Here is a 21,784-nt window from a genome sequence, read left to right as displayed (position 1 = left end):
AGGAAGCTGTCTTCCATCTGATGTTATGGGCGTCTGGTCACAGAGTGGGAGGGGGCTGATGTGCGCCTGTACCACCTGGGACACCCGAAGTCCCTGGCTCGATCCTGGCAGGGAGCAGCTCATGGTAGTGAGCTGGGTACTTAATTTCTCTTTTCCCCCAGGACCAGAGAGTAGGTAGGTCCCCTCGGAAAGAAATGCTCCAGAAATTTCTGCCACATGAGCCTTCGCAGGTGAGCCCCTGAAATGCCAGTGGCCAGCCGGGCAAGGAACGCACACTCGGTGGGGGAAGGCTGTCTTCTTGATGCAAAGCTGCTGGGAATGGCCAGGAAAGCCCAGTGAGGGACGCGGGGAGGGGCTCTATTCAACCTCAGGACCAGGTCACCCCCCTGAGCATCAGCCGGTGTCCCCAGAGAACATGTGCATTGGTCCCCAGAGAACATGCGCAGAGAACAGCGTGCAGGACAAGGGGACTTCCCCTGGTCCTGGAGGGCGCCTCACATTTTGGTGGGAACATTAGGGACATAGGGACATGTTGCAGAGACATAAAAAAAATACCCCATGAATGCTCAGCTTTTTAAAAATTTTATTTTAATGGCTAAATAATGTGGATAAATGTATTGCTCTGCATGCAGGGTCATGGATCACTAGGGCTTCGAGGCTGGGTAACAGGTAGGGGTGTGGGTCACTGGTGGCAAAAACACAACCAAAAAGAAAAAAATCCAGGCTGCATAAAAAGTCCCCGATAACAAACTGTTGCATCTAAATATCTTGCTTCAGGCCTTGAGCTCCCAGCAAACCTGGGGGGACCCAGCTGAGAGGCTGCAGCCCAGTGACCCTACTTACTTGGCCTATTACGACCAGCAGGAGCTCCAGCGTTCTCGACGCCCCACCTCCCGTGCGCTGCCCACAGACCTCTGCACAGCACTGCCCCCAGAGCTCCCATACAGCCAGCCTTGCCTTTCCCCTGGGCTCCATCCTGCTTCTTGGTGGGGATGCAAGCGACGCCCCCACTTTGGTGAGGCAGCGAGGGAGACTTTGACAGGAAGATATGCCTGCATTCCTAAGGGTGCCAGGGACGGGCTGCCCCATCTCCGCGGCTGTCGGGCCGCACGTCCCCTCTGCCCAGGTCTGATCTTGGGTCCCTTTTCCCCAAGGTCAGCACTCGCCATCGGTCCTGAGCTTCAGCCGAAAATGAACGTTGAGAATCCTTGAGAATAACAGCCCCTGGGGGTGTGTCTGCAGCACTTGGGACCCCTGTGAGCTGGGAAGTAGAGCTCCTTGTCCCGGAAAGGGTGCATGTGAGTTGCCTGTCATTGCTTTGTTGGGCCAGAACAGCAGGACTTTATCTCAGCCTCAGGCCCCAGAACTGTCCTGGTCACTGTAATATGTGTCCTAGGTCTTTGCCTTGGTCTCAGCATCTGTGTAAAGAGAGGGATAGAGGAGCCAGGGCCTCAGGCCGTCGAAGGCTGGTGCTGTCCAGCTTCTGGGTGCTCCTTCCTGCTCATGGAATAGAAACCCTGCCCAGGGACTCAGACGATGAGGGAGGAGCTGTGCCCCGGGCGAAGGGCTCTCGGTTGGGGGACTCGCAGATGGGCCAGAGTGTATGCAATAGGGGCCTAATTCATACTTGTTGAATGGAGGAAGCATGCGTGAGGCAGCTCCCTGGATGCCAGAGAGCCCTGCTCAGTCAAAGGCTACCCTGCCCATGGAAGCTCAGCCTTCTAGAACAAACTCTTGCCCAGTTGCTAGTGTTTGATCATCTCTGACAGTCCATCAACCTCAAGATATTTCAACTCCAGTGTAACAGCTTTCCTGTAAGATGTGATCATATCGCCCTTCTGTTCAGAAACCTTCACTGGCTCCTCAGCACCTTCGGCACTGTTCCAGAGAGAATTTGCCCCATGTGACACTATTGAAACTTGGCTTCCCTCTTGAGAATTCATGGCATATGTTGCATATATAAGGGTCCTGGAAAGACCTGCAGGGAAGAAACTGGTTTCCCAGGCTCAACCATGGAACATTTGCATCCTGTCTTTGCCTAACCTCTATTAGCGCACAGCAGAGTACGGCACACCGTTTAGTTACATTAACCAGGAGCAGAAAAGCCAAATGAATTGTCCTGCACTGGAGAGATTACGAAATCGGGCCTCAGCCTGAGGTTCTCTTCACCACCACATTGCTCCTCTCTACACCCCACGCACCCCCTTCCTAGGGCATGCTGTCTGTGATGGGCTGAATCACGTCACCCTAAAAGCCATATGTTGAAGTCCCAACCTCTGGTACCTCAGAATGTGACTGTATTTGGAGTATTTAAATACCTTTGAAGAGGTAATTAAGTCAGAATGAGGCCATTAGGGCGGGCTCTAAATCTAATGTGACTGGTGTCCTTATGGTCTCATGTTAGGATACACAGAGAGACGCCACACACACACACACACACACACAGAAGGAAGACCATGTGGAGGACGCAGTGAGAAGGCAGCCATCTGCAAGCCAAGGAGAGAGGTCTCAGAAGAAACCAAACCTGCCCCCAGGTGGATCTCAGACTCCCAGCCTCCAGAACTGTGAGACAATAACTGTCTGCCTTTTAAGCCCCCAGATCTGTGGTCCTGGGTTATGGCAGCCCAAGCAGACTAGTTCATCGGGCTACTCACTTCTCCCCAAAGGCACCCAGGCCTTAAACGTTCCACTCCATCCTTTGCGCAACCCCCCGTCCTCCTGAGATGCAGTTCTCCCGTCCTTCAAGGCTCTGCCACTGTCTTTGAGCCAAAAGACAAAACAAAACAAAGAAACAACCCCCAAACCAAAATAAAATATAATCCTGCCTGTCTTTTACGGTTTCCCTCACATAAGCCCACCTTGATCGTTCAGCTGGGATGAGCTGCTTTCACTTTGCGCACCCCCCACCGGTTGAAACTTCAATTCAGTTTTCCCCTGAGACTGGCACACTTATTCCTCCCATCTCATGGCTGAATCTCCGGGGGCAGAAACTTGTCCTCTGTCCCAGGACTTAGCACAGTGCCCGGCACATAACAGGTGCTCAGGGGTCATTTTCTGGGTGGAAGGAAAACGACGCCTCTGCACCCACCAGGCGGAGAGGAGACGTGAGGGGCTGCTGTCTGCCTGGTGGTTCCTGTCTCCTGAGATGCCGGGACGCAAACCGCTGTCTCTGCCCACCTCCAGGGAAGGCCGTGTGGAGGAGGGAGCCTTTGAAGTGGGCCCTGAAGGACGTGCTAGAGCTGAAGTCACACCTTGGAGGGAGCAGGGAGCTGGGCGCTACTGCATCTGACTTTCCGAGGAACTTCACAAGGGTTTCACTCGCAGGCACAGGAACCCTGTGACTTGCACTCACAGGGGATTCAGCGACCATGATGAGGACGAAGACTGGCCACATGCCAGTGCACACGCGGTGAGCCCTGCTCCTTGGGGAGTTCCCCCGGGGGCCCAGGGGGGCTGGCAGCCACCGGCAACTGTGTGGCGGGCCTAAGCCGGGACCTCCCTTGGGACACCTGGGGAGGGTCATCGTGTGTGCCAGACCACCCGTGCCCGAGTCACTGGCTTCACGTGGGGCTTGTCAAGTGTGGTGGCGTGGGGCGCCCATCCACACGCTCCAGGGCCTCGGGGAGCAGGGCCCCATGGAAAGGGGGCGTTGACACCCTCCACTCTGATCTGAACACAGGTTTTTAATTTCCCTGTAATTTGCCCTTTCTCCCGCCCCCGGGCTGGCTTCCCTGTCATTTCATTTCCTGCAGTATTCTCATCTTACAGCAGAGGTGAAGAGAGTTGACCTCTCCTTGCCCCAAAGCTGAATAAAATACAGAACAGATTTTTGTGAATAAAAATAGGCTTGAATACCACCAGCCAGTGGCTCTGGCCTCCGCTCTCCCATCTGGCCTCATTCCCTCACCCGCCGGCCCGCAGGTCAGGGCCGCGCAGAGCGGGCAATGGGTCACTGGGCCGGAGCCGGAGGGGAAGGTGTCGGGAAGGAGGTGAGGGGGCAGACAGAGCGAGGGAGGCCAGTGTGGGTGGTGTTTGGACAACTTTATCCTTCCCCGTGAGGGATGGCTGCGGGGCTGGAAACCTCCTCACAGGTTGCCCTTGCCAGGAGACCAAGGAGGAAAGATTGAAATGTCAACACCTAGTGGGAGAGAAATTTCTGTCTGGAACATTTGGGAAAATTCCAAGAGGGATGCAACTGGAGCCCTTACCAGCAGAGTGGAAGGGATTGTGGCTTTCGAGCCAGACACAGTGCACGTCTGTCTGCTGCCGGCTCTTGCGGGCTGCCGTGTGATCTTCGCCAGGGAACTTAATCTCTGCGAACCTCAGTTTCCTCGTCTGTAACACAGAGAAGGCCGTCCTGCAGATTCTGTCGGTGGCCTCTGAGAATTAAATAAAGCAGCACAGGGGAGGCACTCGGCACCAAAAAGGGGAACCCTGGTCTATCTGCGTCCTCCTTGTCACTGAGGTCAGGGGGCCGCCTGTGACCCGTCCCCCTCCCCATCTGCTGTGGTCACAGCTCTGGCCCGCTGCTCGCTCTCCGCAGAGGACGGTGCTTCCTTGGTTCTTTGTGTAGAGTTTGCCCCCTGGCTCCTCCTAGAAGGAAAACTCGAGAGAGCAGGGGTCCCGCGTCCAGCCAGCCGGGCACACACCAGGCTCGCACTGGAGTCTGCCTTCAGTAAGGGGTTGCAAAAACGAGAGCTGTTATTGTCACTGTGTCAGGGTTAACTTTTTAAATTTATTAATTTATGGTGTTCTCTCCATCCATGAACATCTTGAGTTCTGTGCTGTCCTCGGTTTTCCGTTCCCTTTTGAAGCAGTTACGAAGCTGTGGGCGTCCTCGTCTCGGGAAGGTTTGTGGCTGAAAGCAGAAGTTGTCTGCCTCAGGCCCTCCTTCCTGGATTTTGTTTCCAAAAAGTTTAAAACCATTGAAGAGATTAGTGTCTGGAGAGCTTGAGGCGGGAGGCGAGGAGGGAGGCCGAGAGGGAGGGACGAAGAGAGGCAAGCGAGATTCTGATGGAGATAGAGAGAGGGGAGAGGGGGAGACGGAGGAAGGGGGAAGGGGGCAAGACACACACACACACACACACACACACACAGAGAGAGAGAGAGAGAGAGAGAGAGAGCAAGAGACAGTGAGAGGCAGAGATATTCTGGAGGAAACTTTAAAAAAAGAGGGACTTCTCATTTCCCCCCCAAGTCCAGAAGGAGATTTCTAGAGACTGGAGGGGGCAGGAGGAAGCTGTTGGGCCTGGGAAGAGCAGTGGAGGCTCACATGCGCCGGTGCAGCGTCCTAAGGAGGGGTCAGCATGCAGGAGGGCTGGCTGGGGTGGGGGGGGCCTGGGGGACAGGGATCTGGGCCTCAGGGATGACGCCTGCGCAGCAGCCTGGGCCAGTGTGATGGGCGTCTGGGCAAAGGTGACCAGGGCTGTGGTCCCCGGGTGCCTTACGCCCCTGCGATGGCACAGCCCTACTGTGGCTGAAGGCAAGTGTGGCTCAGAGTCCCCGCGCAGCTGTCCTCGCTGAGTCCCTCGGAAGGCGTGGTGCTGCCCCTTGTGCTCACGCTTGGAGAAAGGGGTTGGGGGAAGTGAGCAGCCCCACTCCTGGTCCTTGATCCAGCAGGAGCGTGCCACCTACATGCTCCCTGTCACCCCTGGTCTCTGCTTGGTCCTGGGCTTCACACATGGCAAAGGTCAGAGGCCACTGTGAGTCCTTTGCTTACACCAAAGGTCACGCTGGTTTATTTCCCCACAACACAGTTAAACCCAGTAGGACACCTCGAGGTATCCTTTCTGTCGCTGTGCATGGCTCCTCTCCCTCCCTTGTGTAGTGTCAGAATGTCCGGGCTCTGCAGTCCAGGAGGAGCATGGAAAAGCTGGGAATGTCAGGTGGGGCAGTTGCCCCCGCGGTGGAATGCGGCCAGCCCCTCAGTCACCTGCAGGCCTGCTCTGCCATGAGCGTCGGGGGCAGGCTCAGGCCCTGATGCACCTTGTCCACGTCTGCAGGGGCAGCCCCACAGGCTCTGTGCCCCTGGACCCTGTGTGGTGCCGGGGTCCCACCTGTCCCCAGCCCTCTGCCAGCTCCCAACTCCTTCCCTGCTGAGACAAAACTATGCAATTCTCGTGGACTTGACTTTGAAGAGAAGGTCATGTTGGGTGTCGCCTGATACTGCCTCTGCTTGTGCTGAAGCGCGGGGAGATGTTTACGGAGTGCAGGCTTCAATGCCGGTCACCAGAATCTGCATCAGCCTCTTGTTGCTGCTGTAACAAATTGCCACACCATGGTGGCTGAAAAGAACCCAATTCATGACCTTATTGCCTGAAGAAGTTTGACACTGACCTAAAATGAAGGTGTGGCCAGGGCTGTGCGCTGTCTGGAGTCTCTGGGGCAGAACCCTTTGTTCTGCCTCTTCCCCCTCCCTGAGTGACCTGTGTTTCATGGCTCGTGACCCCTTCCCCAATTTCAAAGCCAGCAGGGTGGCCTCCCTCTGACCTACTCACGAGGACTTTCTGTTTGAGCAACAAGGACTTTCAGGTGAGCCAACAAGTGAAACCCTTACCTGGTAAGTGAAAGGAACAGGGCCCTTGGCTCCTCCGAGGGGTGGTACCCATGTTAGCGCCCAGCTGAACTCCTCTGCCCGACTCTGGAAACTGGGAAGGTGAACCTGAGTCTATCTCACCCTCTTCCCTGCCTCCAAGCCGAGTTCACTGTTCTGCGCCATGTAGACACCCAATAAGTATCACAGCGAACCGAGTCGATTCTTTCGGGGTCACTTTTCTCTCTGGGGCCATGGCTGCTGAGCTGTGATGTGGTGGGGGCAGGGGCTCGGCCCTTACCTTCATGGCTGGGCCCTGGCCCTGGGTTTGGGAGACTTGCTTTGTTGTGATGCATTTTTTCCATCAAAATACCAGGACTAAGGCTGGGAGCTCTACGCCCAGTTGTGGAGTGTTATCAGGAAACTACCCCCTCCCCTCCCCTAGACATCAGGAAGCTGGATTTGACTGTCCTTGGGTTCAAGCAGGACTTCAGGGTCTCTTAGGGGTTGATCACTGTTAGATCTCTCCTCCTTTAAGTATCTTCATGAAATAACATGCAGGAAATAACAAAGGGTTATTTCTGAGCAAGTGAAATACTTGGCAGAGTGTTAGAAGGACTTCGGAGCAGGTCATTAACTTTGCCCCAGGGGGATGGGGTGCTGCCTGAGTCCGGGGGCTGCGGGGGTGGTTGCAGGAGGGGTGTCCTGGGGGCTCTGCCTCTGGGCCCTGGACCTGAGACCTTGGCCTGTGCAGCTTCCACCTGGCAAGGCCCCTGGGCTACAACCATCTTCTGCCCTTTAGCCTTGGATGGTTCTCTTCCATTCCTATCTTCCTCTTCTTCACAAAGGCCTCAGAATGGGGACCCTTCGAGGGTTCTGGGACCCACAGGCTGCAGGGAAAGGCAGATCACAGGGACGCCTGAAGCCAGAAATCGCCTCCTAATGGGGCAGGCTAAGGACAGAGCTGCACTCTTAGGGGTGACTCAGTGTCTGCCGAGGGAAAGAATGAAGGAATGCACAGGGTGAAGCTGAACGGTGAACCAAGGGACCTTCTCTGAGACATTATCTCCCCCTTAGAGTGGAGAAGCTCAGTGTCCTTAGCCCCGTGTGAACTCTTGCAGGACCCAGGAAGCACTGGGATGGCAACACCTTAGACCAGACCACCCTCCATTCCTTGTGGGGCCATTCTCCAGCCGCCCTTCATACCAGGCCTGGCAACCAATTAGTGCGCTGTGAAACCAGTGCAGTGGCTGGAGGTCCACCCAGCGTTAAAAAAAAGATACAAAATCAAGTGGAATTGAAAAATATCCAAGTGTATCTCAGGATTAAGGGTATTGGGACAACATGTTTCACTTTTGTGCATGACATACAGTCTATTAAATGTGGGTTGCAATGTGCAAAGCCTTCTTACCTGGAGTCAAGGTAGACAAGGTTAGAGCTTCCCAAGAATCGTGGGGAGAGGAGGAGGAGGCTCCTATACTCTCTGGGAGAGGTCGAAGCTCTGGTCAGGCAAACCATTAAGTGTAAATATGGATGCATCCCAAATCTCCTTTTTCTAAGTTATTGGGAGCAGGTGGAAGAGCAGTGGCTGGGAGCTGGGAGGCCGAGGCTCTGAGCCTAGCTCTGTGGAGTACGAACTGGGAGTCATGGGTGCATTGCCAGCCCCTTGCGTGACCTCAGTTTTCTCCTCTGGCAAATGGGGAAGTGCCACTGTGTCTGTGTGCACTGCTGCCCTCTGGTGGCTGAGCTCTGAAACTTTTACTTCCAGTTTAGGTTTGTGGGGCTCAAGGCTGTCCAGACTCTGGGTGTCCTCCTGAGAAGGGGCAGGGTGAGCCTCACCACCAGGGGGAGTGTATGGCAAGCACTCCGTGTGTGTGTTGTGAGGTGTCTGAAGACTCCTGCTTCCAATACGGTGCTTGAAGCAATGCTCTCGTGTGATACTGTGTAACACAGACCTTTCACTCAAAGATCCATTTGTCAATGAATATTCAGTAACTCTTTCAAAGCGTGTGAAATTCGGCTAAAGGAGTCTCCAGGCCACGGGATTAGGGGTCAGCCTTCTCCAGCTCATCAGCAACTGGCTTTCTATAGTGTGGGAGGTGGTTGTGGGGACACTGCCCGGCATTGCCAAGTTGAAGGTCAACATCTCCAGGGTGGCAGCTGCGAAGCCCATGTCCCAAGATGGTGATGTTTCTTCCTGACCTTTACCCACCGGGACCTCCTTCCCTGGAGGCGTCATTGCCAAACATCAGAAGTGCCGATCAGGACCAAGGACCGAGGTTTTCTCTCAGGGGACCCACCTTGTAGCCAAAGGTATGAGGAGGTCCACCTGCTTTGGGGCATTTGGCTGGGGCATTCCTTCCTTCCTTCCTTCCTTCCTTCCTTCCTTCCTTCCTTCCTTCCTTCCTTCCTTCCTTCCTTCCTTCCTTCCTTATTTCTTTCTTTCTTTCCTTCCTTCCTTATAGCTTCTTTTCTTTTTTTCTTTTTTCTTTTTTTCTATTGTTGTTCACATACAGTTGTCCCAATTTTCCCCCCATTCCTCTCCCCTGCCCCCCCCCACCTCCCACATTCAACCCTCCCACCCTCTGCTGTCTTTGTCCATGGGTCCTTTATACGTGTTCCTTAACTTGACCCTTAGAAAAGCGATTTCCAAAAAAAATTCCTTCCTTAAATGGCCTGCTGCCTTGTCCTGAGGTTTATCTCTAGTAGATGAAGAGAAGACTGCATGTCCACAGTGTTGTGTGTGGATTGTGAAAGGTCAGTTGTCTGCAGCAATAATACATCTTCAAACCCCCAAAGGAAATATTGGGGATCATCGCGTCCCCCATAAGCGCTTAATAATTGTTCAGTAAAAGCTTGCGCAGACGAATGAATGGGGACTCATTGCTTTGCCCTCAGAGAACCTTCCTCCAGGGCCCCCACACCTCACAGTGGATCGGAGCGGAGGACAAGCCAACAGGTATGTCCCCCATAGACTCAGGCCCCTCCGTCCCCGGGGCAGAAGCTGGCAGGGAGCCCCCACTGTGCCTCCTTCAGGATAAAGCAAGGGCCCTGGCTCAGCCTCGACTCTCTCTCCTGAGTCTTGGGATAAACAAGATTCCTGGGAGTGCCCTTAGGAGGACAGACGGTTTAACTGACGAGGAGGCTTTTGTGTGGAACTCCTGCTTTGACTAGAGACTCCACTCCCGGACCTGGCCTTGCTTGAGACCCTGGCTCTCCCACGGAAGAAACTGAAAAAGTGCCCAACGCTGGTGCTGGGGATGCCATTTGGTGGTCTGGGACTTGCTGATTGCTTTCTCTGTCACAAAGCCTTTGATTTCCACCGGCGCATGTGTACACATGTGGGTATTCTTGGTGGCCTGACCATTGAGCATAATTAAAAGAAATGATTGGCTTTCTCTTGATGCAAACATCTGGTTTTACTTGAAACAAGATGACTTAGCTGTTTCAGAAACATTCTTGTAACCCTGGATTCACATTTTCTTCTTAAAATATATATTTTCTCTGTTAGGGCAGCATGTTAATGTAAACACTCCGGGTAACTGACAACCGACAGTTTCAGAAGCATGTGGGGCTCGGAGCACCGGAGGAACCACAAGAATGATTGCGTTTTTGATTTGATCATTGGAAATCTGTTTCAACAGTCACTCTGATTTAAACAATTACTCTGATTTATACTCCAAACGCTGTAATTTGCAGAAAATGTAACCATGTGAGGACATTTTTGTAGAGTATGTCTTGGCAACTATGTTTTGTTGTGATGTCATTGCCTTGGGCTTTGAGGAAGCAAGAGGGACTCAGGGAAGGAAAGCAGGGTCCTTTTCGATGGGCTTTCCCGACCGGCTGGGGTTGTGTTCTCCAGCCTTGCCACCCCTCCCAAGGCCAGCTCTGCAGGGCTAAACATGTCCCCCAGGGGAGAAACAAGACCCAATGTTCCCTGGAGGCTGAAGAATTAAGGCCCAGGAGTGGAGTGGCTCCTTGTGTCATTCCCTCTGCTGTAGGCCGCTCAGGAGGGTGGTGGGCAGCCTACTCCGCCGCCACGTCCTTGCTTCAAAGCTCAGGCTGGAGAAGCCGGAAGCCCAGAAAGGAAGCTCCGGAGAGGCAAGAACACGGCCCAGGTTCTAGAGCAAGTGCCGGAGCCCAGCCAAGGACCAGGTGTCCAGGTTTCTGATTTATTGCAAGATTAAAATGTAGGCATGGAATTTCAAGTCTGTCCCATTTTCTGAACAGAGAATGTGTCTCCATAAAATGAGAACATAAAGTTATAAATCAAAGAAAAGTATGCAGTACATGTTTTATAGGGTACAGGCTAAAAGAGCTAGTGTTCGAAGTATTAGATGTTTATACTCCCCACTCCACCCCCCGCTGCCTCCCCCTTCCCCCCGCTCCCCCTCCCCCGACCTGGTACCCCAGGCGATTCGGCCTCACCCAGCTGGGTCCGTGCTGCTGGGAAAGACCTTGGAGGCCAAGTCCTTGCGCCCTGGCAAGGCCTGCTGCCTTGGTGACAGCTCAGCTGCCACAGGCATGGAAGGGTACTCCTTACCGGAGGTAGCCTGCACCATGCCTGTGGCTTATCAGTTAGGTTTACTTTGGTGTGGTTGCTGCCATGTTGGTCCAAGAGCAGACTCTGAAGTGAAATGAACCCAGAGTCCCCCTTGGGGAACAGGATAAAAAACCCTTCCTTCTGGCTTTTTCCTCTAACTGCCCAATATATTGGAGCCTCTCATCTCACCTGGTGCCTCTTTGGCTTGTTCTTCCTTCTCCTTCCACCTAATCCCTCAGGGCAGGAAGGGCTAGACTTCTGGCGCTTCCTTCATCGACATGGCCTCAGCCAGTTTCGTGGCCTGTGTACATGGCAGGAAAAACTCTACATTCTGAGTTTCTTCAGCTGATATGTGGCTCCTACTCCAATTTATACTTATCTTCTGTCTGAATCTCTACTCACACTCCACATTTGCATATCCAATTACTTTCTCAATCTAAGGAAAAAAAAAGTCTCAACCTTAACACAGTCAACACCAGAACCATTTGGCTGTGCTGCCTCTGCCCCATGTCCATCTTGGGACTAACGCTGCCATCAGCTCGGTGGCCCAGAACGAACATTTCAGTCTTCAGAGTCATGCAGGCTCTCCTTTCTCCCATACCCTGCACCAATTCATCAGCAGGTCCCATTGGCTCCATCTTCAACGTGGATCTTGGACCCAAAACATGTGTCACCATCTCCATTGTCACTCTAGGCACGTGTGCAACAGGGCTCTCTCTCTCACTTGGAGCCTCCTCCCTGGCAGCCCTACTCCTATTAGTGACCCCATGGAGCAGAGGTTCTCCTCTGGGGCTGGTTTTGTCCCTCAGTGGACACTTGGCGCCGTTTGAAACGTTATTGTATGTCACTACTGGGAAGGGTAGGCTTCGGCATGTGGTAGATAGAAGCCAGGGGTGCTGCTAAGAACCCTACAACACACAGGCCGTCCCGGCACAGAGAGTTGCCTGGCCGCAGCGTCAGCAGCACCGAGGTTGAGAAACCTGCCATGGAGATTTTTCTCCAAACACAGTGGTCGGAGCGGTCTTTCTGAAGTATGAATTAGACCACACCGCTCCCGTAATTAAAACAATATCGCCTTCTGGTGCTTTAAGAATAAAATTTAACTTCTTTAGTCTGCAAGGCCCCCAGCCCCTGCCCTCTGTAAGCCTCTCCTGTTCCCCGTGGCCCCATTCCGCTCACTCAGGCAGCTCCAGCAGCCGCAATCCTTGGCCTTTCTCTCCAATTCTCTACGCTTGCTCCTGCCTCAGGGCCTTTGAACTTGCTGGCACTTCTGCTTGGAACAGCATTCCCTAGACCTTTGCTTAGCTGTTGTCTAATCATCTGGGTCCCAGGTTAAATGTCACTGTGTCAAGGAGTCTTTCCTGACCTCCTTACGCAAAAGGGGCCTCCCCTGCCCCCTCATGCAATACACTCTCTCTCTCTCTCTCTCACACACACACACACACACACACACATTACATCACCCAATTATATCTTCTTCATTGCACTGTAGTCCCTAATATTATCTTTTCTTTGTCTGCTTATTTGTGGTCTGTCTCTTTCTTCTAAGTTTCTTGGGGATAATGCAATTCTTCTGGGAGAGCACAGAGAAGGGCTCAATAAATATTCCCGCCTGCCTGCCGGCCTGCCTGATTTTCAATATGGTGAATAGAAGCTGAAGTGATTTAGGACAGCCTTTCTTCTCTTGTCCATGCCTTGCTTTCAGGCCTCTTGTCTTACTGTGAAATTGTATTTCAATAATATGAGGTGACTATTAACTCCTTCTCTGTGCATTCCTGCTACAACAATGTTAGTCACCCCCACTTCACCCCACCCCGCCCACCCAATATGCACCTTGGGTAAGGAGCACGTCATCTGCAGGGAAAATCAAGATAAAAATTATTATTATTATAATATTATTCTGTCACAAATATAAAAAAGTGTTCAGTTTATTATTCTAAAAAACCACACTGTAAATGAGGTTGTGGGAGTGTGTCTTTTGGGCATGAGTATATACTGTGGTGAGTGTGTGTGCACAGGCCTGTGCATGTACATCAGGTGTGTATATGTGCCTATGATACCCCACAGGTCAAAGACCAAGAATAAGACAAGGTATTTTGTGTTTGAACTGAGGAAAGAGAGGTGGGACGAGCACATTCTCGTTCATAGGAACTAACAGCGTTTGGATAGGTGGCAGCTATTTGTGGCTTTTTATCTCTTGTTTGCAAATGACCTGGGTTTACATCCATTTATTAATTTGTTTTGGAAAAGTTATTTAATTTTTCAGAGACTCTGTCTCCTAAGCTGTAAATCGTAGCCAACAATTCATTTCTGATGGTCCAGAAAGTCCGAAGCTCAGTCTCTGTCCCCATGAGATACTTCTTCCCTGTACTCACCTTGCAGTCTAGGGAGCATCCGCTGTCCTTGCCTGGTAGTCCTGGGGTCTCTTTGATTCGACAGGGGGTGTGGCTGAGGGAAAACGGGGAGGCTCTCAGGATTTCCGCTCTAAGTGGCAGCTGCTCCTGGCTGAAGAGCAAGGATGGAGCCAGAGTGGACAGGGGACAGGAGATGGAGCCAAGGCAGCTTGGTTGGGAGCAGTTTTCTTGCCTATTAGGGCTGAGGAGAGAGAGGGGACTTGGGGCATCTGCAAAAGCATGAAGGCGTGGTAAGGGGGGGAACAGGGAAAGACGACCTTGGAGAAGGTTTTCTGTGTGTTAGGCTGGTGATGCCACTTTGGTGTTTCCTCACAGAACTACCACGCTGACTGAATCTCTCCTTCTATCACTTTGATAAATCCATGGAGATTCCTTTGAATGCGACACCACGCTGAGACAGTCCTCTCATGAGTGCAATCAGAAAAACCTGGCTTTACTCAAGTTACAACTAAGGTCTACTATTGTTGTGAGGATCAAATGTGCATTAAATACGATTTTTGTGTGTAAATCTTCAGCACTAACTCTGGTAAACATTAAGCACTAAATAAAATGTAGCTGCAATTAGCGCATTAGTCAAAGTCTTAGCTCTCAAAAGACTGACCTGACCCTCAAGAATTCACAATCTCTTTTATTTAGTACTGACCATGTGCCACGTGTTTTACCCAGTGTGGATTTTCAGCAGGTGCTATAGAATAAGGACACTTAGAAAAAAATAGGTAGACTTAAGCCACAACTGTTTAACTCATGATTCTGTGGGTCAGCAATCTGGGCTGGCATCATCCGGGTAGAGTCAGGCTTGGCTGGTTTCCGTCGGGCTTCTCATGCATCTGCCATGAGCTTCAGGGTTTGCTGTGAGGCCCGTGGGTCTAAGATGGCTCACTGGGATGGCTTGTCCCGATCCCTTGTGGTCTGTCATCCTCTGCCAGGTGAAGCTGCATTTTATTGCATAGCAATGGCAGCAGGAGAGCCGTGGAAAACTGTTGAGGCCCAGGCTTGGAACCTGCCTAACATCTTGTTTTATGAGTTCTATCATCCAAACCAAATCACAAGATCAAGACAGAGACTCCATCTCTTGATGGGAAGAACTGCAAAGAATTGTGGCCGTTTTTGCAATCGACCCCAGGTGTCCTCTGTGCTTTTGTGAGCTTCAAGGGTTTGCCTCCAGCCCTTTGAAGTCCATCACGTCATTACGGGAAGGAAAGTCTGAGAAATTATAAAGACTGCTTTTTAATGTCAAAGAATTTAAAAAATCTCACAGAAGAGCTGATGATGGACTTCCATAGTCCAGTGTCTGAAAAAGTAGTTAAAAGCTAAAACTTAGACAATTGAGATGGTTTTGAAAAAAATCTGTATCTTTGAATCTAGCAGCATCAATATGCAATAAAGAAGTAGTTAAAGTTTATATGAAACACGACTTATTAAGCTTGGAGGCATTGCTTAATATGCAAATAGCCTCATGGGCCCCTTTATTAGGTCTGACATATGATAAAGACCCAGGTCCACAGGGTGAGGATCACTGTCCTGCATGAGATGAATAACTGGCCTCATGTCGTTCTCTTCTGCCCTCCTCTGACTCCATGGACTATGTACTTCACACGGTGACCCTGTATTGAGAGTCTGCACTAGAAGCTTCCCTAAGCCCTTTCTAGCTACTTGCCCAGTCCCCAAACTGCCTTCCCCTCACGTCTATCAGTGAGGCCTGAAGTTCCAACATGGAGAAGCCGGCTCCCAGGGTCCTGCCTCCCAGGGCTAAACTGCAGTTCTGCTGGGAGCGGGGAACAGCGTGTGGCCACTCTCGGTGACTTGCTCTGCAGTTCTCTGCCTCGGGCGGGGGCAGGTAGGAGCAGCCCTCTGGGCCACTGAACCGTGCTGGACGTTGGAAGTCCTCTTCCTTCTTCTGGACTTCTATTTTTTTCATGAAAAAAGTCAAAGGCCATTTTAGGCAGGTCAAGATTGAAATGGGTGGCCAAGAGAAGGTGGGCTTTCCAGACCAAGTGCACGCGCACACACACACCAGTTCTATCTTCTGCTCCTTTATCTTTCTCTTTGTTCTTCTTACGTGCCCTCCCCCAACCCCCCTCTGTGCCAGGACCTGACCTCTGCGATGGAACAGCCACCTTCTCGTCTGGGAAAACCTTGACTTTGTGAGGCAGGGTCTCCTGTGCCTTGTGCATTTCTGTTTCACGTTTGGGTGTTGACAGGGGGCTTAATGCCCTGGGAACCCATAACTGCAGCGCAGGGCACCCTAGTAAGGTCTGAGGACTAGCCACTCTGTGGTCAGAGCCTCCTCGCACATGCAGAGAGAAGATGAGACAAGAGGCAAAGGAAAGAGCAGGAAGGACAGGAGAAGAGACCCAGGTTTTGGTTTCTGAGGCTCTCTCTTGCCTAGTCGGGCTTCTTGGAGGCCTGACTTTGTGTCTGCCCTTTGATGCCCCGAGATCCCATGTTACCTTCCAGTGCACCCCCTCTTGACTTGTGCCAGTTGGAGTGGAGTTTTGATTGCTAGCAATCCTGAGAACATCGAGTCAGACCCATAGATCTCACAGGTGAAGACACTCACCCACTATGCCTGCCTGTGCTGGGTGCTGGCAGCTTCGAGGTTTCTGTCATGTTTCTGTTCTCCCAGTGTAAAGCCTGGCACAGGGGGACTATGCACAGATCCATACTTATAACATAGGGTGAACAGTGCAATGCAAAAACGCATTTATGGAAATCACGAATTAATGAAGAGCAGGGAGCAAGGTGAGCAGAAAAGGAGGTGCTGTGTAAGCTGGGTTTTGAAGGCTAACCAGACGTTCAACAGGAGCAAGACTGAAGTCGAGGAGATGTAGAACAGGATGTGTGCAGGGCTGGGAGGTATCAGAGTTTGGGTTGCTCTGGTGTGGAGGAGGGGAGATGAGGCCAGGACCAAGAGCCATGTTGCTCGTACTGTGCAGCCCTGCTCAGCGAGCCCTTCCCAGCTTGTCCCTGGCTGTTGGCTGTTGAATTGTGAAGATCTGGACAGAGGTAACTTTATTTTCCATATTTTCAGCAAACGTATGCTATCAAACGGTGCCGTCTTCTGAGCTGACATAAGACTATCACCAATTTACACAACAGAATCCTGTAAAACATTCCTACCTCGTGTTCTCAACGTTGACCTACGGCAGGGTGGAGACAAGTCTAGTTAAGAAATGGCTTCCATCCCCGCCCTCTCTCCCTGCCACCCGCAGCTTCCCCTTCCTTCGTAAGCAGAGACAAATGTTTGGAAACAAGAATGGGAAGTGGTGAAAAGTTTCCTGAGTCAGAACATGGTCATCATCCAAGTCTGTGACTTGCCTGGCTTGCTGTCCAATGTTTAGGGCAGCAGTGGGGACATGGGACAGGGTCCGCCAAATGAATCTCTCCTGAGAGCCATCCCCACTTCCAAAGCACACTCAGCTCTGAAGACGCACGGGGGATGTGGGGAATGGATCCTGTCCAGGCCTCCTCAGGGAGACCCACCTCCGGTACCACCTCTCTCAGCCAAGCTCACACACCCTCACTTGTAAGGGAAAATGCAGAGCAGCCCGAGACTCTCATTTTTCTCTTTCAACTGGGATAGAAAAGAAGCTTTAACATTTCCTTCAAAAATGTACGTCAGGGTTCATGTTTCCTCCTGAGGGTCTGCTTTGGCTGAGGACTCCTTATTTCAAGACTGATTTAGTCCAGGAAGTGCCTGGGAATCAGGCAATGCCAGGAACAGCCAGCAAGCTCAAAGGTTGCTCTAAATGGTTTGTTTGCTGCTACCTTTGTTCCCTGAAGTGAGGAGGTCTGCCCACAGGTGGTTCCCGAATGCTTAATTTTCATCAGCATTTGTGTATCCACTGTCTCGCCTCCTTCACCTCCTCCTCCACATCCCCCATCACCCTCCCTGCCCTCCCAAGTGTCACCATCCCCAATAAGGTTTCTGCCACTGCCTCCTCATCATCTTCACCCTTATTACGGTTATCACCACTATGGGCGCCATAAGCGCTCACTCTGGGGCCTGTCCCATCATGGGAGGGTCTTCAGGTGTGCCATCCTTTCCCTTCCCTTGTCCTCCTGAAAAACAGAAGCAGCAAAGTTGGCCTAGCAGCTCGCTCTAGTGGAAGATAGAATGAACTCCTTGACCTTGTCCCTTTGGGAGGGGACTGTACCACCCATCGTGCAAATGGGAGAGATTAACCAGCACCATATGCCACACAGCAGCTCCTAGTTGGTTGGGAGAATCATGGGCACAGAAATCACATTTCCCGGGTCAAATATGCAATGACACATATTCATTGATGGTGTCAGTAAGATAGAGTTGTTGAATTTCAGCTTTCTTGGAAAACCTAGGATGTTAGCGTATTGAGAAGAGGGCCTAGAAGAGCGACTCTTATTCCCCAGAAGACCCTGGAGGCTGAAGTTTCGTGTGCGACTTCTCAGCCGTTGGGTAGGCCAAGTAGGTTCCTGGTGGCAGGTGCTCCAGAGAATATTCAGAGGAGGCCCCTGAGGTCAATCCCAGTGTCTTACTGGAAATAAAGGTGGTCACTGTATAGAGTCTGAGCCTTGCCCAGGAGGATGGTGAGCTTGTGTCCCTTGGAAGCAATAGTTCTCAGCTGAGGTGATTTTGCTTGCCAGGGAACAGGTGGCAATGTCTGGAGATATTTTTGGTCATCATTACTGGGAGAAAGGTGCTACTGGAATCAGGTGGGTGGAGACCGGGGACGTTGTTAACTGTCTTAGAATGAATAGGACAATGAAGAATTATTCAGCCCCAAATGCCCATAGTACTGAGGCTGAGAAAATCAGGCATGAGAAGTGGGGATATTTCAACAAAGGCAGATGGAAAAGATCCCACACGTGTGTGTAAAATGAACGAGAGGAGTCGTGACTGACTGATGACATGGGAGAACTCCAAGGTGACAGTCCTTGGATGGGGAATATGAAGGGAGAGTGAGATGTTAGATTTGGGGGTTAACATTCAGGAGATGATGAGAAAACTGAGTTTAGATTTAAAGAGTTTGACAGGAGTTTGGAATAGGCAGGTCAGCTAAGCTCAAGGTGCAGAAGTTACATTCAGTTCCCCTCTAGGGGGCGCTAACACACCAGGGCAGGTTCTCCAGCAGAGACACCTGGGACAGATAGGCTCCCTGAGATGCAGAGATTAAGACCCTTCAAAGAAAGAGTGAGACAACGCTGATTCACTGGCAGAGGGGAGGGAGTCAGGCCTCTTGGTGTCTTCCAATCTTGTCCAAGTCCCAGGAAACGTGCTCCAAAATCCTTAAGAGGCTACTGGAAAAAAAAAAAATGGTTTGCTTTGGGAGCCCCACAAGAGCTCTACTCATTCGAAGGTCATTTGATCTTTGGCTGGAAGCTGAGCCCACAGTTGGGAAAACCCTAGTTTCAAGGCCAATTCAGAGGCAAGAAGGTAACCACAGGGAAGAAGTCCAAGGAGCATATTGGGAGAAACAGCAGGGCAAGTTTGCGTGTAACTGTACAGCGAGCATGTGGGCCTAAGGGCCCAAGGAGTGAGGGAGAGTCTTTGGGCTTAACATTCCAGCATCTTTCCAGGATGGAAACCTGGGGTCAGAAGTCACCAGGATTGTTCTCCATAGTCTGGAGAGTCCCCAAGACCAAGAAAATTTGGAGAGATCAAGCCTATGACCTCCCAAACATGGTCCATGGGGAACTTTGTCCTGTACCCAAAGATCCCCTTTAACTCAGAAAACATGTTCAGGGCTGAACTGATGCCCTGGAAGAGAAAAGATACCCTTTGTCTCCTGCGTAGGCTCCATAACGGCACAAGGAGAAGCTGCTTGTCCCACGGAAAAGCCATTCGACTCAGGCAACAATAACGAGGGCAGGACAGAGGGCAGTCGTTCACTAGCCTAGAAGCTCTTGGTGGCCAGCTCAGAGGCAACAGCACAGACACCAGGCCCATCTCCCCTCTGGCTTGGGCCCTGGACATAGAGAGGAAGCTGGAAAGAAACCACAGCTGGAAATGTCCGCCAGCAGTCATGGATAGACCAGGAGGGTGAATGTGAGTCACTAACTGAGATCCATGGCAAATTTCTGCATGTTATTTATTTATTTTCTGCATGTATGAAAGTCATCATTCTGGGCAGTGACAGAGAGGAATGTTTAATATAGAATTTCTGCTTTGCCTGGAAAACTAGCTTTTGGCTGGAGCGGTGACACACTGTCGATGGTCTGTATTTTGCCCTTCACATGGCATTTCCTTCCCCAAGGTGAGGCAGCCGCCAGCCACATGCCTCCTCTCAGCCTGATCCTCGGCTCATCAGAACCATTCCTGTGGTTATACCAGAGCCATGGCAATCCTCTTGCAGCAGAGACCTGGTGTTCGAACCACTGCGCATTCCAGGGCAGTTAGAGGCTCCGCCTGCAGAACATGGCCCCGCCTCTCTGGGAGGAGAACAGAAAGGAATTCTCATTTGTTGAGAATCTTTGAATCACTGTGACTTGAATAATTGCTTGTTGTCATGGTAACAAGCTTCAGCCAGGCCCTCTGGGCATGGGGTGGCCAGCAGGGGGATGGACGTGGAGCCGATAGCATAGCCTCTAGCAATTAAGACCCCAGCTTTTGGAGTTAGGCTTGGGTTCAAATCCCTACTGCATCACCTACTAGCTGAGTACTGTTGGGTAGTTTGCTTAACCTCACTAAGCCTCAGTTTTCTCACTTGAAGAATGGGGCTAATAATATCAACTTCAGAGGGTTGCAGTGAGAATTAAATGAGAAAACAGAGGTAAAATGCTTTTCCCAGTGACTGGTACCTAGTATGCACCAGAGAAACATTAGCTTTATTAGTGCCAATGTGACTGGTGCTGTGGTTACACTCGGCCTGAGCTTTAAGGGCCGTTGTAGGCGCTGCAGTGAGGTAGGGAAAGCTCGCCCCACGCCTTAAATAGCATCTGGGAAGAATCCTTCACGTTTTGGAGATGCCAGCCAAAGAACATTTTATTTCCAGCCAACCACCTTGTTTGTCCAGTTACAGAGTGTGGCCTGTTTATCTGAGACAAAGTCACCCCAGCCCCATTTTTCATATTTACTTCCTAAGAAGTACAGCCAGAGGAGGAAATTAAGTTGTGGCTTGGTTGCAGCCCAAGATACAGAGTTGGGTTTTTTTTGTTTGTTTTTTTTTGATAGGCGCATCCGCCCTTCCAGTGGCCCCGTGAAACAGGCAGGAACTGAGAATCACTCACGGTCATTGGAGGAACTGATACCCTTTGAAAGAGGGTTGAGTGTAATGCGAATGTCACGTGATATTGGCTCTGCATAGCATAGAAGGAACAAACCAATTAAGTGATGGAATGTGGAGCATCCAGGGAAACAGCAGGGGCCAAGAAAAGCAGCAAAGTGCATCCCCACGTGGACAGGACTCCGCTGCTGGTGCTAAGTTTGCTCAAACTAAAGCCAGTCTAGTGGCTTCCACGGGCTCTGGGGCATCCCCCTAAGTTCTCTGGATCCTTATTTTCTTTCTAGGTGGGTCCATCTCTCTTTGAACTGTCAGTTTCTACATCAGGGTCCAGACATCAAGCTCAGTAAATCTCCCCTTTTTGGAATCTCAAGTTTCTACTCACTCATGACTTTGCTCTCCTGCTGCCTCTGTGGCGGGTGTGCCTGGATCTGCCTCGTTTGTTGAATTACCAGCTTGGGCTGAAGAGAGTAAGTCTTTCCTAGCTTTGAATCCCAAAGGATACCCTTCTATCTGGCACATGAGGTAGGAGTAGATGTTTAGTGGGTGCCTAGTGCACCAAGAGAAGGATCTTTGGAAAAGTGTACAGTCATCAACTAGCAATGTCTGCTATAAACAAGGGCACACTCAGCATAGGCTAACAGGGACTAGTGCACAGTCAGTGATTTAGAAATGTCTTTAAAGCGAATTGCCAAATGAGGAGTGAATAGAATACATAGATGATGTGTCTTTGAACGTCGCATAGGCAGTGTGTTGTAGAGTATGGGCTAGAACCCTGTCTTCTGACTGGCAACTCTGAATTCTTCCTCCATGTATCCTTTGCTCTCGCCCTTGACTCAAAGCGTGGGGGTTGTGAGAAATCATGAACAAAAGGGGAAGAGAGAATCTGAGAAAGGCCAAATCTCCTCCTTCAGCTCCTGTTTGATCTGGCCTGAAACAGGAGCATCTGGAGCCAGCCTGGGGAAGAGACCTCAGCTGAAAAGAGACAGACTAGCCCAGGGGGACCTGGCTTCTCTACCGCACACAGAATTGGATGCAAGTTTCAACCGGGGACTGCTAGTCACATGTAGTCTCCATCTAGAAATCATTTGTTAAT

The sequence above is a fragment of the Pteronotus mesoamericanus genome, unplaced genomic scaffold (genome assembly GCF_021234165.1).
Source record: "Pteronotus mesoamericanus isolate MK-2021 breed Mesoamerican mustached bat unplaced genomic scaffold, CSHL_Meso_final contig_101, whole genome shotgun sequence".
NCBI classification, from domain to species: domain Eukaryota; kingdom Metazoa; phylum Chordata; class Mammalia; order Chiroptera; family Mormoopidae; genus Pteronotus; species Pteronotus mesoamericanus.
The sequence above is the reverse complement of the archived record's forward strand: the minus strand, read 5'-3'. Positions refer to the sequence as shown.